Source organism: Anser brachyrhynchus, assembly GCF_964034855.1.
Source record: "Anser brachyrhynchus genome assembly, chromosome: Z".
In the NCBI taxonomy this organism is placed as follows: Eukaryota; Metazoa; Chordata; class Aves; order Anseriformes; family Anatidae; genus Anser; species Anser brachyrhynchus.
The window spans coordinates 25,385,522-25,401,955 of record NC_137697.1 but is presented as its reverse complement, the minus strand read 5'-3'; positions in this window follow the sequence as shown (position 1 = coordinate 25,401,955).

The window sequence follows — 16,434 nt, the reverse complement described above, 5'->3', positions numbered from 1 at the left end:
GCCTCCTTTAAGTATTGGAAAGTTGCTACAAGGTCCCACTGGAGCTTTCTGCAGGCTAAACAACCCCAACTCCCTCAGCCTGTCTGCATAGATGAGGTGCTCCAGCCTTTTGATCACCTTCATGGCCCTCCTCTGGACTTGTTCTAATACATCCATGTCCTCCTTGTGCTGGGGGCCTCAGAGCTGAATGCAGGACTCCAGGTGGGGTGCCACAAGAGCAGAACAGAGGGGGAGAATCGCCTCTGTCGACCTGCTGGCCACGCTGCTTTTGATGCAGCCCAGCATACGGTTGGATTTCTGGGCTGCCAGTGCACATGGCCAGCTCATGTTGAGCTTCTCATCAACCAACACCCCAGGCCCTGCTCCTCAGGGACGCTCTCGATTCATCCTCTGCCCAACCTGTATTTGTGCTTAGAGGTACCCCAGCCCAGATGCGGGCCCTTGCACTTGGCCTTGTTGAACCTCCTGAGGTTCGTACAGGCCCACCTCTCAGGCCTGTCCAGGTCCCTCTGGATGGCATCCCTTCCCTCCAGTGTGTCAACTGCACCACACAGCTTGGTGTAATCAGCAAACCTGCTGAGGGTGCACTTGATCCCACTGTCCGTGTCACCAACAAAGGTGTTAAACAGTGCCAGTCCCAGTACTGACCCCTGAGGAACACCACTCGTCACTGATCTCCACTTGGAAATTGACTGCAGCTCTTTGTGACCATCCAGCCAACTCCTTACCCACCGAGTTGTCCATCCATAAAAACAATGTTTGTCCAATTCAGAAACAAGGATATTATGCGAGACTGTGTCAAATGCTCTGCGCAAGTCCAGGTAGATGATGTCTGCTGCTCTTCCCCTATCCACCAGTGCTATAACCCAGTTGTAGAACTCCACCAGATTTGTCAGGCACAATCTGCTCTTACTGAAGCCTTGCTGACTCACCAATCACCTCCTTGTTTCCCATGTGCAAATGTTTGTTGTTCCCATACAAATACCATGTTCCAGCTGAAGTCAGTCTGAACGCAGACGTGAAGAGAAGTGAGTTTTCATGATGTATATTTTAGAGCCCAGAAAAAACTAACATCTGTTGAAAAAATATGTAGTAAGGAAGCAAAGCATCAAGATATTTCTTATCCTCGATCTCTGAGTAGGTAACCTGGAAATGTCTTATCATCAAATTCCCATCTCTCAGACAGATGCCAGTCAGTGCTTCTGCTACAAACATCTTCTTTGATATAGGTTCTTCTCTGAACCCCTTTTGGACTGCTTTTCTGATAACTAGCCTCCTAAATTAATAAATCGGATTAATTAGGAGCATAGCAGCAACTCATTTTTTAACTTCCTTTCTATTCCTTATATTAGGAAATAAATGCTATGAAATACACCCCGAAGAATAGGTATGACTTTTAGAATCATCTTTCTTCTGGATTAATTACATTTTTTCACCTTACTTAATGAAAGGAAAGTACAGATAAACTTGACAAAGAAAATTCAAAAAAAAAAAAAAAAGAAGAAGAGACCTGCATGTCTTCTGCAGCTCCTCGTAGCTTTCTTAGTTAATGCTACAGCGTTGTAACGCATATGTATGCATAGGAGGCAAACATGCCTCCAGATCATGCTGTTTCTGGTGAACAATACCAGGTTGTATGCTGAGAACAACATCAATGAAGGAAACTACTGCAGTCAACAGCAACTAGATTTTAGGATTTTGTTGTAACAGTGCAATGTCCCAAAAGTAAAGGCTGAAGTCTTCATAATGTTTGCGTGATTGCTGTTGTTGCTGTCTGTGGAAAGGCATGGGGCACACAATAAAATCATAAATAATGATGGTGCATTCACTGGCACAAATGGTGCAATGTTTCGTTCTAAGCTATGTCATTTTTGGTACAATTTGTGGGCTGAATCAAGAACATACTTTGATGCCTAGGATGGTAATTTGGTGACAAGGTAACAGACTTGTGAATCACAGGCTGTTTGTACTTGAAGGCAAATACGTAAGCACATTTCTCAGTGTTGCAGTACAGGAACATAAGTCATACTGCCCTGGGAGGTAAAAGATTCGTAGAAATGACAAGCGTGCAGACAAACAATCTCACAGAACTTCTTCAGCAGATCCGGCGACGGCTGCCAAAGCACAATGACAGGATGTAGCAGAGAGACTATGATAACACGGCTGGACGGAACTGTGAAAGCCCTTCGTGCACAGAGATCCAGTTGTCAGTTGTCATCAAGTTCACCTAGTTAAGATAAGATACACTTGCTTGCAGCTGCCTACACAATGACAGTCATGTAGTTTTGGAAACTGCACCCTTGAGATAACTGTCCTGAAAGGAAAGAGCACATGCAGAGGTGTGGGAGCATGCAGGGACGCTGAAATATCATAAGCCTAGATAGGTCTCCATACAAGCAGGCAAGGAAGGAGGGGACACTGCTGAGGCAGACCAAGGGTGAAAACACTGCAGTGGTGTAGGTGCTCTGCACAGCTGCCCCTGTTAGACTGTTAGACTCCTGGCATTGAGTTACCGCTGTTGCCACAAACCGTCATGTAGATTGTGCAGTGAGCTCTCACCTAAAGCTCTATCTGCAGCGGTTGTTACAGCATGCCTGCGTGAACATGGAGGGTCAGTCCTTGCATGTGGGGGGAAAAAAAACGCACCACAACCACCGCCAATATTACCACTACCAGCAGCATAGCTTAGGCCCAAGAAAGACTTACAGAAAGACTGGTAATGAAGTGTGGCCATAGTCAATGGCATGAAGCTTTTGCCAGTCTGCTTCGTGATGTCGCATAAACAACAGACGGCATGTGACAATGTGTGAGCATCTCTGTCATGTACATCAAAAGGTACTGGTTTATCTTGGCTTCTTAAAGCTATTCGTGGAACAAGTCGTTCACCTTGCAGGAATCTGGTGCAGAAATGTGAGAGCTGCCATAAGCTAGCCTGTCATTTAAACTGCCTGTTCTGTTAGTCATCCCTTGACCAACCAAAAATGTTTGTTGGTTTTTTTTTTTTGTTGTTTTTTTTCATTATCAGGAGATCCATATGAACAGAATGAAGCAGGGCAAGTATTCAACTCACTTGCCTGTAGAGCATCTACTGCGATGATTTCAAAGAGAGTTATCATGGTTGTTACCATCCTTAAAGACGTAATCTAAAGAAACATCAAAATGTTAAAATCAGAAATTTAAGGAAAAAAAAAACACGCTAAAAGGGAAGTTATTTGCTACAAAATGACAGGAAATTTTAATGTACTTTTAAGAGGAAAAGAAAGCTATCATAAATAGAGGGAGTTTCTTGTGAATTATTAGTGGCTCTTAACCTTAATTTCATCTTCCACATCTCTTCATTTTAGGCACTTTTCTGGACTGAGAAGTACACTAAATAATCTGTGACAGGGTATTAATTTGCACTTGGCATTGGCAGTGTCTTCTGCAGGCTTTTATCTAGTAAGCGAAAGGAGCTGTAGTAACCACGCTTTACTTTGATTACATATTTATTCTGGTTGAGCCAGTTCTTTTAAAATATTTTGCTAGTAGATCATCATAGGAACTTTGGAATTTTATTGCCAAGACTGCCCAGGAACAAACACAGTGTTTTAAGTGAACATCCATAAAGCATTAAGCAAACAAATTGCGGTCTTGTTTGAAGAGCCTGTTTTCCTATCAGTTTGTGTTTTACAACTTCACTGCACCCTGAACAACAGTAATTCCAGTTCCCGTCTCTTCTCCCTTTAGGAGCTTATTTCTGTCTATACTGAACTGGATGTGTCTGAAAGAAATGGCTAATCAATTCAATTTTTAGTTCCTTGTCAGTGACTACACTGAAAAAATAGTCATCTTTTTTTTATAAGGGCTTTGCATCAGATTCAGCTAAGTTGTTACTGAGGGATATCTGTCCCAACATTGCTAGAATACAGCTGCAAGTAAAACTGAAATTGTTTTTGTCACTGTCAGAGAGGGTATCAAATTTTAATCTGTTTCCTGTTCAAGTACAATGCAAAATAAATGATATTTGAACTCTGGTTTTTGCCGGTTTTTTTCCCCATTTATTACCCATCACAAACTTAAAATATCTTCCAGTTGCAGGAGAAAATTTAGAAATTGATTATCTCATGGTAAATTACATGAAAACGGATTGCTTATCCCATGCCATCATTGATTAAAAGTTAACCCAATCAACACAAGAATATCAGCAGCATAAAGTAAAGCCCTTTCATTATTGTAGTAAATTGTTCTTCTTTGTCCTTATCTCCTGCACATTAAACAAAATAAATAAGGAGGCTCAGAACAGTGAGGACAGTTATATGCCAAGAGTTCTGTCTTTTGCTCTAAAACCATACAGGGACATCTTTGTGGTCTTTAGGAAGTCACCTAGGCCTTTTTTATTAAAATCTTGCTAATAATGCACGCTGTATCAAACTGTACTGTATGCAAATTAATTAAAGAGCTAGGAGTCCAAGTTCTTCGTCAAGCAAAAGCTCACATTTGCTTCAGATGAAGATCTGAGGGGGCAAAAGACGCAGTATTATGCTTAGCTGGTAATATGCATACGCATGAGAAGAGTGAATGTTGTCACTTATATTCTTAGATGAACCTCGTAAATATTAAATAACCCATCAGAAAAATAAAACCATTAAAGAAGAATGCAACAGAAAAATTCTAGAGAGTTGTTTATCCTTATCCACGCTTAGAAAAATCTTCAGCGAACGATCCTGTGGCCTACCTAGAGGTTTGAAGTTATAAATAAACACTGGGTGGAGCTATAGAGCTTGTTCTTCTGGATTTGTAAATAGGCATCAGAACAGCAAACTAAAAGAGGAAGAGCTATCTGAACTTCTGCTTTTAGGCTACATGCCAGTAGTCACACTTTTTTTAATCACTGAACCATGCCACCCTTTCAGCAGTTCCTTGACAGAGTTAAATAGGCATTTTCCTAAATGTAATCACAGCATATGCTTTCAGTGCTATGATCTTAAAAAAAAAAAAAAAAAAAAAAAAAAGAGAGAGATGTTGTTTCAGTTTTGTAGGCCATGCCCACAAAACTATAAAGTGGGAAGCAAACTGGATGAAATGCTGGCAAAACAAAATACAGTACTTCATATCAACTCTTACTTATTTTGGTAACTGTTATGTATTGGTGGAAGCCGTATGTGAGTTGAGGGCATGCCTATGTTTCGCTATTACCCTTCAAGCATGATCAGCCGGAGAGAAGGAACTGGATCAGGTCACCTGCATTATCCATGCTTATGTGAGCATGGTTTGCATTTATGCAGCAAACATGGAAGGCGCTGTTTTCTGTCAGTGTTGATCTTTGTGGCTGGCCATGTTTGTATCGTGTGCGTGTGTTTGCAACTTCAGGTTACATGCTCAGCCTTGTTACCGGCTGGACCCAGGGCCTTGCCAGTCTGGTCTGGAGGACTTGGCAGCAAGCAATCCCCTACATCTTAAAAGTCCACTGCATTCAGCTCCGCTTAACATCAGATATGGAATGACTTCCTTACATGGAACAGCTGAACAAACTAGGATTATTTACCATTGAAAATAAATAAGGGGGGAAATGGCAGAATCTGTCAAATTGATTGGTGTGAGTAGGGATCTGTTTTTCATGTTCTCTCCCAGTATAATACCTAACGAGCATCCAATGAAGCTTCCCCTTTTGTAAGTACTGAACAAACAGGAGGAAGTCAGTGGATCCACTACATGTGTAGGCACAGCAAACACTGGTGCTGTTATGCTGCAGATTTGTTTTCTCCTCATTTTATGATTTTTCCATCAAAAGGGTCAGTCAATATCTATTGTTCCTTGAAGAGCAGGAAGAGCCTTTAATATAAGGGAAATGAATTATAATGCCATGAACCAAAATTACTGTCATTTCTGTGCCACCTCCATCTGGGCTGTGTAATACAGAGTCCAGGAACAGTCCCCAACATTAAATGAGAAAAAGCTCGCGTGCTGCATCCTCACTACCCAATGGTCTTCCTTCATTTATTTTTTTTTGTTTACTTGGTTTTGGGTGTTTTTTTTTTTTTCACACAACACATTTCAGCATGTCCTGTTTGTGTTCTTTGACAAATTAGCCTTTTTTTCCAGAAACCATGTACAAGTAGTAGAGAGCATTCAAATTAATCTCTGTTGAAATGAAAAAAGCAAACCTTAGTGATTCAGCAATTCCAAATTAATTTTTAATTTGCAAAATTTCATTTTCAGTTTAAAACTGAAAGACACCTGAGCATGTATGGGAAGGCACACAGACAAAACTGCTCTTGCAACACTTGCTTTTTCAACTGGAAAAAAGTCCAAGCTTGCAAGGCTTGTAAGCACAGAACAGGTATTACTGAAGTCAGTAGAAAAACTAAGCTTATAGACCTTGAAACTGTTCAGTTTTTGCAACTTCCACTGAACATATATGGTCTTGTAACTGCTCAGTGCCTCTCAGGATTCAGCTCTATGTATACATGAGAAAAACAGATAAGCCATTGCTCAGCAAAAGCTGGAGAAAATCTAGGTTCAATAGAAGTGCTTGGTCCTGTGCAAGTTCTGCCTTGTATCACATGACATGCTTGGCCTTGTGAGATTTGTCTTGTGATCCTCTTCCCTAAGTTATATAATAGACCTTGAAAGACTGACATTTCATACCACCTTCCTTCATACTCCCACAGATAATTTGTTTTCAAAATAATCTGCCCTTTACTGAGACAGCAAAATAAAATGTCCATGATACACACAGAGTCCTGAACTGTTGCAAGTGTGGCTGTATAGGTCTGAAAAGAAGTTTTCAGGTATTATGTGAAAATCTGAATTACAGAGCTGAAAACTGAGCTGCAGATTTTTGGCAACCTATTTCATAGTTTGGGGAGAACTAGCATCACAGTTACCCTCTGTCATTGTCTTTTTTTAACAGTACTTGCTTTGTTCTTGCATGTTGCCATGTTTTTTTTGTTTGTTGGTTTGTTTGTTTGTTTGTTTTTGTTTTTCTGTAAATGATATTATTATTATGGGATCTTACTTACAATTCTCAATTAGGTCTTTCTGTAATACTTGAGGTGATGATTTATTCAACTGAAAATCCCTTAGCTCTGTAACATAATACCCGTATAAACTTTTATTTAAGTTAAAAGGCCTTGACTGAGCACGGTTGTTGAGCAAAGGCAGAACTAGTGCAAGGAAGCTCTCTACCATCCACTATTATGTTATCAGTCCTACTGATGTTCTGGTCAACAGTGTTGTGGGAAGTTGCAAAGCTGCAAAGTCATGCTGTGTAGCTATCGGAAGCCACCCTGAGATGGCATCTTTTTAGAGAAATTTAACTAAGTTTGCCTTGAAAAAGACAGAAGTGAGTATGCCTATAAAGCATATAACCTATCTGCCTAATGTGAGATAAAATCTGTTAGTAACATTATAGACAGCTGAACAGAACTTAACTACACAGAGCTAGGTCTTCTTGACAACTTTTGTTGTCTTGATGACTTTAATATTTTCAGGGAAAAAAAGTCCATGTGAGTGGATACGGGGATCAAGTCTACAGCATTTCTTCTCAGATTTTCCAAATCTCTACTCAGAGATCAGGCTATTCCTGTTTTCCTCAGGAATCAATCATGCTGCTGTGCAAAGAAAAGCAACTGGAAGTTAATTGAGTTTTAATTTCTTGTAATGCCGGTTATATTTCAGTATGAATATAATAGTTTGGTGCATCATCCCCTATTGCAACAAACAAATGAACAAACAAACAAACAAAAAACTTCATATATGAAAATGGGAACATCCAGGACTGCAGTTAAATATCACAGTTAAAGCAGAAGGAGCATAGATATTGCAGAAGTGGTTGCTCTAAGAATAAGTGGCATGGGAGTTTTTCTGCTCTTGTGCAAAGATGATTTCTATAAAAACTAGTAATAACGAACATGTCTTACACAAGGCAACAGACTCCCTACCACCAGAGGCACGTTGTGCAGCAATAAGCTTCAGCTGCTCTGGCCAGCCTCATTGGTGAACACACCACGGGCCCAGGAGCCCCATTCGAGGTCATGCCCAGGCAGCTGAGCCTTGCTCGAGCTGAGCTGTATGAAGGTCTGCTCCCAGTACTGCTGTCCTGACTTACTCCCAGCTTTTCCTAGCTGCCCTGTCTCCAGGCCTGTCTGGCTGCACCTAACCAGATGCCCTGGGTGGTCCTCGGGCCTGTCTCATCGCCTGGCTTTGCATGGGGTTGTAGAGGAACTGTGTAAGCAGCCCAGCTCCTGCTCAGGCCCTGCGGGGCTGTGCCCTGCTGGGCAGGGCATGGTGCTGAGGATGCCATCTGTCCCTGGTAACTCTGTCACGGGGCAACCCCACTCTTGCAGCTTGCTGACACTTATTTTGCCTTGCAAAGATAGCTTAACTACCTATATGAGGGTGGGAGTGAAACATCAAGAGATGTGGGTTTCATTCCTTTGATGCCCTTCTGTCTGCTTTTTTTAGGCAATTTATTAGGCATTTTATTAGGTATGCCTTCTCCTCTCCATCAGTACAATTGCATAGTAGTGTTTACAGACACTTGGAAAACACTTGGAGATTCTCAGATTCTCAAATAGGAGATAGTGTATTGATGCTTTAGTAGCTTACACAACCATGAATTCAGCTAATTAAACCCCTTTCTCAGGAAATTCTATGCTTCTTACAAAACAGATCAGATAACAAATAGCAAAATATTGTGCAAAATCAAAAAATAGTCCCTATCTTGAGTCCTCTTTTGCAAACTCATACCCATGATAGAAAACAGGGCTAAAACAGACCTTCTTTATCCTTCTGAGAGCAGTTGTCTGAATTTTCGTTTGCTGTTACTCCTGCTTTTTCAGGAACAAAGTCAACCATTTTGCTACTGCTTTTAGCAGTGACTGTTTGTCAAAGCTGGAAGTTGATACTATGACCGTGGAGTGTACAGCCTACTATTCAGGCAGATACTTTATGAAAGCAGGTAAGTAATTCCTTACATTCAAGAATGTTTTCTGCGATAAGGTCTACCGTACTTCAGTGGGCTTCTGCAAATGTATCACACCTGCTTGTCCAAAGCAGCTTACAGCTCCAGCATCTCCAGCTGCTAGTTTCTGGAGGAAAACAAGCACCTTAACCTATTGGCCCAACCTTCTAAAAACCTGAGGACTTCTTTTTTTTTTTCATGAACAAAAGTGGATTTTTAGAAGATGCTGTATCCTGCTAAAACAATAATACAAACAGAACAAAGCAATTCAAACATCCCCCCCCCCCCCCCACTGAAATGGAGAAATTCAAAGAATGAAACTGAAAATACAAACCAGATCCTAACTTGTAGTGATTTTGTTTCTCTTAGCTCCCTGTCTTTCTGTCTTATATACATATATGCATATTTTATTTTATTTTTTCTGGGGGGAGAGGGGTGGGGAGGACAGAGAGGCAGGGAAAGAGATGGTATTTAATTTATTTAATTAACAATTTAATGAATTTAATAAAGTTCATTGCCACAATAAGGGTTTTAAACTGGGTTATGTCACTTTTACCCCCTACACAGAGCTGCACAGACTGTCTAGCACTATTTGTTCTGAGCTTATCTTCCTGGCCCAAAACTGAATTCTGCAGGAAGGCATGCTGCGTTGTCTGTCACTTGCATACATGAGTGTTAGCTGGCCAATGCCTGCAGAATGAGAGCAGTGAACAGGTCAGTTATTAACATTTCCTCTGTGCCAGTGCTCCTGCTGTCAGGCAGTTACGAAATGAAAAGCTGGCACACAGCAAGCCTGAGCGTCTGCCTGGACATGAGAGTTACTAGCTCACAGTGGTTGCAACATATGACAAAAGAGCAGTTTGCTTTGTTCCTTATTTCTGCTGTGAGACTTGCAGTTTCCCCACCTGCAGCATCATTCTTTACACGAGCATTTACTTTATGACGCTGCAAGACGAGCGCTGTTTCTCATGACAAATAGAGTTTCAATATATATCAAAACAGTGCACATGTTCTCGTTCTCCTGGGAAAAGCCCAGATTTGAACAAGTGTCTGGCCAGGCACCAAGGGCAATTTTTTAAATTAAAACAGGGCAATTTTTTATTGTTTATAGGCATAAGCAGTCAGGATCTCTGCGTAAGTACTCTGAAGTGGGTGACTGCAGCCCCTATAAAGCGCCTATATTTTGTTGTTGCTGTTGTTCTTCTTTGCCTTGAACAAAGGGAAATGAATACAGGCAACACTTACTGAGTGGGAAACAGTGTCTTGGAAGTTATAACTCCAGAAGACTCATGTCCTCACAAGTACGGACCTCAGCATGTAGCAAAAAAAAAAAGGATTCAATGATCTTTAAGTCAAGGGACACAGAATCAGGGAAGGTCTCTTCATTACCAGGTCCAGGAACCTGATGTCACAAGACCCAAGACCCCTTCCAAGAACTTACCGATCTCTAGCTGTAAACAGGTTTGGGTTTTCTCTACCACTTTCATTGAACAGCTTCTTCTGAAAAGTCAAATCTCTTCACTGTTTTTAGCACAGAACAACTTTATACCTTTGTTTCTGTGCCAATATGGGCTCTCCATCCTGGTAGACTATGCCTCCCATATCCTAAGTGAGATTTTTTTCTGAACAGCAATCGTGGCCTCCTTCTCAGTCACTACTTTGTTAGGCTAAACAAAAATATCTCTTCTGATTTTCTCCTGTGTATGTTTGTTCTCTCTTTTTCCACATCATCCCTATAGTGAATCTCAGTTTCTGTCCCACTTTGAGTTCAGCTTCACTGACAGAAACAGTTAAAACTGTGCACAGTGTGTCTGGGTGGATTGTAAACCAGCAGGCAAAGTCCAAAGAGTACTTCAAGGGCAATGATAAAAGTGACAGGCTTGGAAACAGGAAGCTTTACTATCACAGTAATAATCTTGTTTTGAAATAACAAATCAAGGAGCAAGTCATACATGTAGCCATCACTGGAGCTAAGTTATATATGCAGATATGCTGCTATAACTGACAGGATACCTGAGTCTGGTGAATTAAAGAATGAAGCTGAAAATGTGAAGGCAAACGAAGGACCTTATGTCAAGATCCAGCACAGAGAAGATGCATAGTTGAGGACCTTGACTTGAGAAAATCCTTGGCCTTCTCTACACGGGACTGTGAGCCCACCTGCCTAGTTAATCTTGCTAATCACTTCCTACAGTTCCTAATAATTTTCCCTAACTGAGTCTAGAACCTTTATGTTTCTGCCTCTTACTACTTCTTCTGTCAGGCAATATGCACAAAAAAAGTATCCACGTTTCCAACAGTAGTCAGTCTCCTGGAAGCACCAGGAATATTAAGCTACCTCAGTGCACAGTCTGGCTTCTAGCATAATAGTGCCTTCATCTGAAGGACCAGAGAATGGGCAAGGTCAGCAATGACTAACTAAGCAGAGCTGGCTCATGCCCTGAGATGTCTTCCAGAGTGTGTCTTGTTCAAGATTGTCTTGACTGGTGAGAGAAAATTTGTAATAGCCTTGGGTTTTTTCCACCTTCCTCTCCAGTGTGGGGTACAACTGAGCATCTCACTATAACGGAGATCCTGGGAATACCTGACCCAACCAACTTCCTCCCAGTAGAGGGGACTGTGACTGTGGTCTTCTGGTCTGTTGCAGCAATTGTCATACACTTTCAGTTTTGGAAAACTGAACAACTTTGTAGAGGTGAAGTTTGAAGGTTGTTATAAAGAACCTGAATAACACTTCATAAGTGGTAAAAAAGAGGCAATTAAAACCACTTGTCAGTGGTCTCTTCAGGATTTAAACTATGTTTAATCTATGTTGCTGATAGAATTTATGGAAATGTGCAAATAGTTCCCATTTGTAGCATATAATAATCTTCATCCATCTCCGTGAAATTTGCACACTCAAGTAAATAATCTTCTCAGCTGGGAATTCTCCAGAATCTCCATCTATAAATTCACTGAATCAGGTCCTGCTCCTGGCTTTGAGCATGTAACTAGTCCAGAAACAGGCTCTATGTCTTACACTTCTCTTTAAAAACAGTGTCTTGTTTTCTAAGGCCTAGAAATAGGAGCCTTCAGGAAGTCACTTAAATATCTCTGACATCTTCACTTATATCCCAGCAAAGGTCCACACTCTGTGGTTTACATTTCACTTCACAGCTCTTTAGGGGCATGAAAGGCATGCACTGTAAACACATAGAAATTCAATGATTTTGCAAGAAGATGTAAATATGTTGCTTTTGCTCAAATAAATTTCACAGGATCAGAGAATGACTGAGGTTGGAAGGGACCTCTGAAGATCATCCAGTCCAACCCCCTTGCTGAGCAGGATCACCTAGAGCACACTGTGCAGGATGGCATCCAGGCAGGTTTTGAATATCTCCAGAGAAGGAGACTCCACAACCTCTCTGGGCAACCTGTTCCAGTGCTCTGTCACCCTCACAGTAAAGAAGTGCCCTCTCATATTCAGCCAGAACCTCCTGTGCTTCAGTTTGTGCCCGTTGCCTCTTGTCCTCTTGCTGGGCACAACTGAGAAGACACTGGCTCCATTCTCTTGACACCCTCCCCTCAGATATGTATACACATTGATGAGGTCTCCCCTCATCTTCTCTTTTCCAGGCTAAACAGGCCCAGCTCTCTCAGCCTATCCTCATACGACGGGTGCTCCAGTCTTCTGAGCATTTACAGGTATGTTACTGCTTCAGGTTTCTTGCAAAGTGGAAACAGCTCCCTGGGCTAGGGCTGCAATATTTTGGGGATGTACAGGCACAATTCTCAGCAGTTCATGGCTTATGATATGAACCAGGAAATTCTTTGAGCTGAGAGTGCATCATACAACTTCAGTAGTTCTCACAAGTATTCTGTGTCCCTCTTGAAACAAAAATTGTTGACCTTCTCCTGTTCCCTCTTCCCACCTATAGCTTCTCCTTTCTCACTGATCATTGACATTTTCAAGTGTATGTCTCTTCACTGATATCTGATTTCTTTATTCTTTCAGGTTTTACTTTACTACTCCATGAAGAGAAGGTGGAAAGAGTTATTTCTCCTTTTTGCAGCTTTGCATGTTGGTACAGCTGTTACCAAGCTTTGCTAAGACTGACAACTGTCTATTTTTGGTCGGGGAAAAATATCTTCCTCACCTCATCTGAAAAAAAAGTTTTATTTCTTACACAAATGCAGTCATCTAGTAGCATAGGGACCTTCTTGATAGTAATGGTTCTGTTGCAATTAAAGTTCTAAATTTCTGACTAGATGGATTACTCGCATAATCACAGAAAGTCGTGTCTTCACCAGCTGAGACTCATTGTCATCTGGTCCTTCTACTTGAAAACCACATTTGTGTAAGAAATGCACTTAAACCCACTCTTCAATTTATTAATTTTCTACTGCATTTGCCTTGTTTTATTTCCTCAAGTAATGTGGTTTGTGACACAGATTTTGCATGAAAGACATTTCACTTCTCGCTTGGAAAAGCCCATTAAGTAAAGTGCGCTGTGAGTAAACAAACCTCAGCTGCAGGAAAAAAAAAAAAAGGCAGTAAACATAAAACCCAAAAGCAAATACATCTGAGTGTGATTGATGTTTCTTTGAAGTCAGTTCTTAGCAATGTTTGCACAGTACACTTACCTGTGTCAGCTGCCTTTTGCCATATGGCTACACATTCAAGTTGAGTGAAATATTACAGTGCGCTAGCTATAACAGTATTTCAGGGCACACTTGACAACATACTGAGGCAAACCAGGATGTCCTGTCAAAACAGATGGCAGTTTGATCTGGGGCTATTCTCTCAGGCCACTCTTTCATCAGAGATTAGGTCATCTAATTACAAAGTATACTGAACCTAATTTGAATTACAAATTTAAAAGTAAATATCACTCTAGGTTAGAAGAGACTTCTGCAAGTCACGTAGTTCGACCCCACCGCCACACGAAGGAAAGCCAACCTTCAGGTTAGATTTGTTCTGTTAACCGTGATTCTTTACAATACATAGATGGCTTGCAAAACTTTTCTCTTTGCTGTTTTGTGAAGTACAAGAATATTGGCTTTAGTGGTAAACAGCACGTTTCTGTCAGGTGAAGGAAGAAATTTGGTAAGAAAAAATAATTGCACCCTTTCTTTAGGCAAACTTAGGTTTTATTCACTGGCGATCTGTATATCTAAAAGGCATTTCCAACTGCTCCCACTTGGCCATGGTCGGAATTAGCTGGTAGAGTTTCCTTGCATGCAACCATAAGTCTTGTATGTTTCAAGTGCCAAAATAGAATTCCTCTCCTACCCACGGTCTTTTTCCAAAGATATTAACAGTCTTAATGTCAGCCATAGCTTGCAGCCATATCTGTGTTAATGCAAATCAACTACTTCAGTGATACTATGTCAGTGCCAGTACAAAAGTGAATGTGATAAAGAACGGAGAGCTGGTCTTACTCTCCTCTGTGCTTCTAATCACAGAACAAGCTGCAGCTCACAGACACTAAGACTGTTGCTGTGGTAGAAAAACCTATACCAACCTACTGCAAGTCCTACGAAAAACAGCAGGTGAAGAATGAGCAGGAACACTAGTCACCCAATATGTCATTCACTTCTGTGCTAAAATGGCTAACATCTCACAGTAAAACAATTCAGAGGATTGCAAAAGCAGTGTTCCTTAGCCAGGCAAGAAGAATTCAATAATTAAAAAATATTTTTTGCATACATGTTTGTGAAAAATGGTCATCATTAAAATTCAGTGAGCTATCTATGATTTGAGGAATTCAAACCAATGAGTGGTATTAACTTTCCACCAACTTTAACTGAACCCATACCTTTTTACAGTACACTATCATGCTATTGCTTATGGCATTTTCCTTGTTGGGACAAATTTATTTAGGGGAGTAGACAGGATATATATCAAGAAAGATAACGGAATTGTCCCATGCAAGGCATCCACTACACCACTTTAAGATACAAGCTGAGAGTAAGTTTTAAAGTCTATCCCTAGGGACCAATTCTTGCATAGTATCCAAAAATTTCGCGGTGTTGGTCTAATACCAGTTCTTTACACTGTAAACTTCAAAACTGTGGGGAAAAAAAAAAAAAAGAAAAACAACAAAAAACACCTCTTCAAACATTTTGCAGGCAGTTTATCTCTATCCAAAAACTCTTGCTTCAGCTGATTCAAGATAACAAGCTTGTAAAGTAGCAGCTGAAGCAGAAAGAACAGAGACTCATCATATCACATGCATATCATATGCTCAGTGGCTTACAGTAAAAAACAACTCATGCATGAGATTGTAGACGCATATAGATGGGTCAGGCAGCTGACAAGCTAACTTTCACTTATTAAGCTGTGAGAACCATCCTGATCTATTTTTCCTGTAGTTCATAGGTGTCCAGTGAGAGCTGGGCATTCTTAGGGGTATTACAGTAAGTAGTAATATTGCTCCTTTAATATGAAACGGAGTGGATACGATACCAGATTGTTGTGCAAAGCTGAGATGCCTCTGCCTAGGGATGTCAGATGAAACCATTCAGTGTTAAGAATGGTTCCCATTAAGAGGAAAAATAGGGTTGTGTTTGTTATGCCTGTAAAACGTGCAGGAAGTACTACCCATACATGTTATTCTGCACCCACCTCAAGGCAAAATTTATTCAGCAGAGTAACATGATATCAGGTTGACTTTCATTTCAAATAAGATCAATGGTTACCACCATAATGGTAATCACCATAATGGTTATCACCTCAGAGACAGAGGTGAGTGGAAGCAGGTTCCTGTGCAGCGCAGCAGGCAAATCCAGCAGGCGAGCCCTGGTGTCTTCAGCACCACCGATGGGCTCTGGGACCCCAGCTGCCCTGAGTTGGAGGACCATCACTGCGGGAATGATAAACTCCCAGTTAACCCTGAACTTGTGCAGGATTTCCTGGTCCACCTGGATGCGTACAAGTCCATGGGGCCTTGGATGTGTACAAGTCCATGGGATTCATCCCAGGCTGCTCAGAGAACTGGTAGATGTCATCACAGGACCTCTCTCAATTATTTTTCAACATTCTTGGGAATCCAGAGAGGTCCAAGATGACTGGAAGCTGGCAAATGTGGTCCTGGTTTTGAAGAAGGACAAGAAAAAAGATTCTGGCAATTACAGGCCTGTCAGTCTCACTTCTGTGCCTGGTAAAATCATGGAGAAGATTATTCTGGGAGTTATTGAAAAACACCTAAAGGACAATGCAGTCATTGGTCAGATCCAACACAGCTTCTCTAGCAGAAGGTCATGTCTAACAAACGTAATTTCCTTCTACAACAAGATCACCCAGCTAGATGACCAAAGGAAGCCAGTCGATGCTATCTTTCTGGATTTCAGTAAATCTTTCTATACTGTCTCTCACAGTATCTTTCTGGATGAAATGACCAGAATACCAGATAAAAGCATAGTAAGATGGGTGAACAATTGGCTGACAGGTCGGGTGCAGAGAGTTCCTGTAAATGGGGTTACATAAGGCTGGTGACCTGTCACTTGTG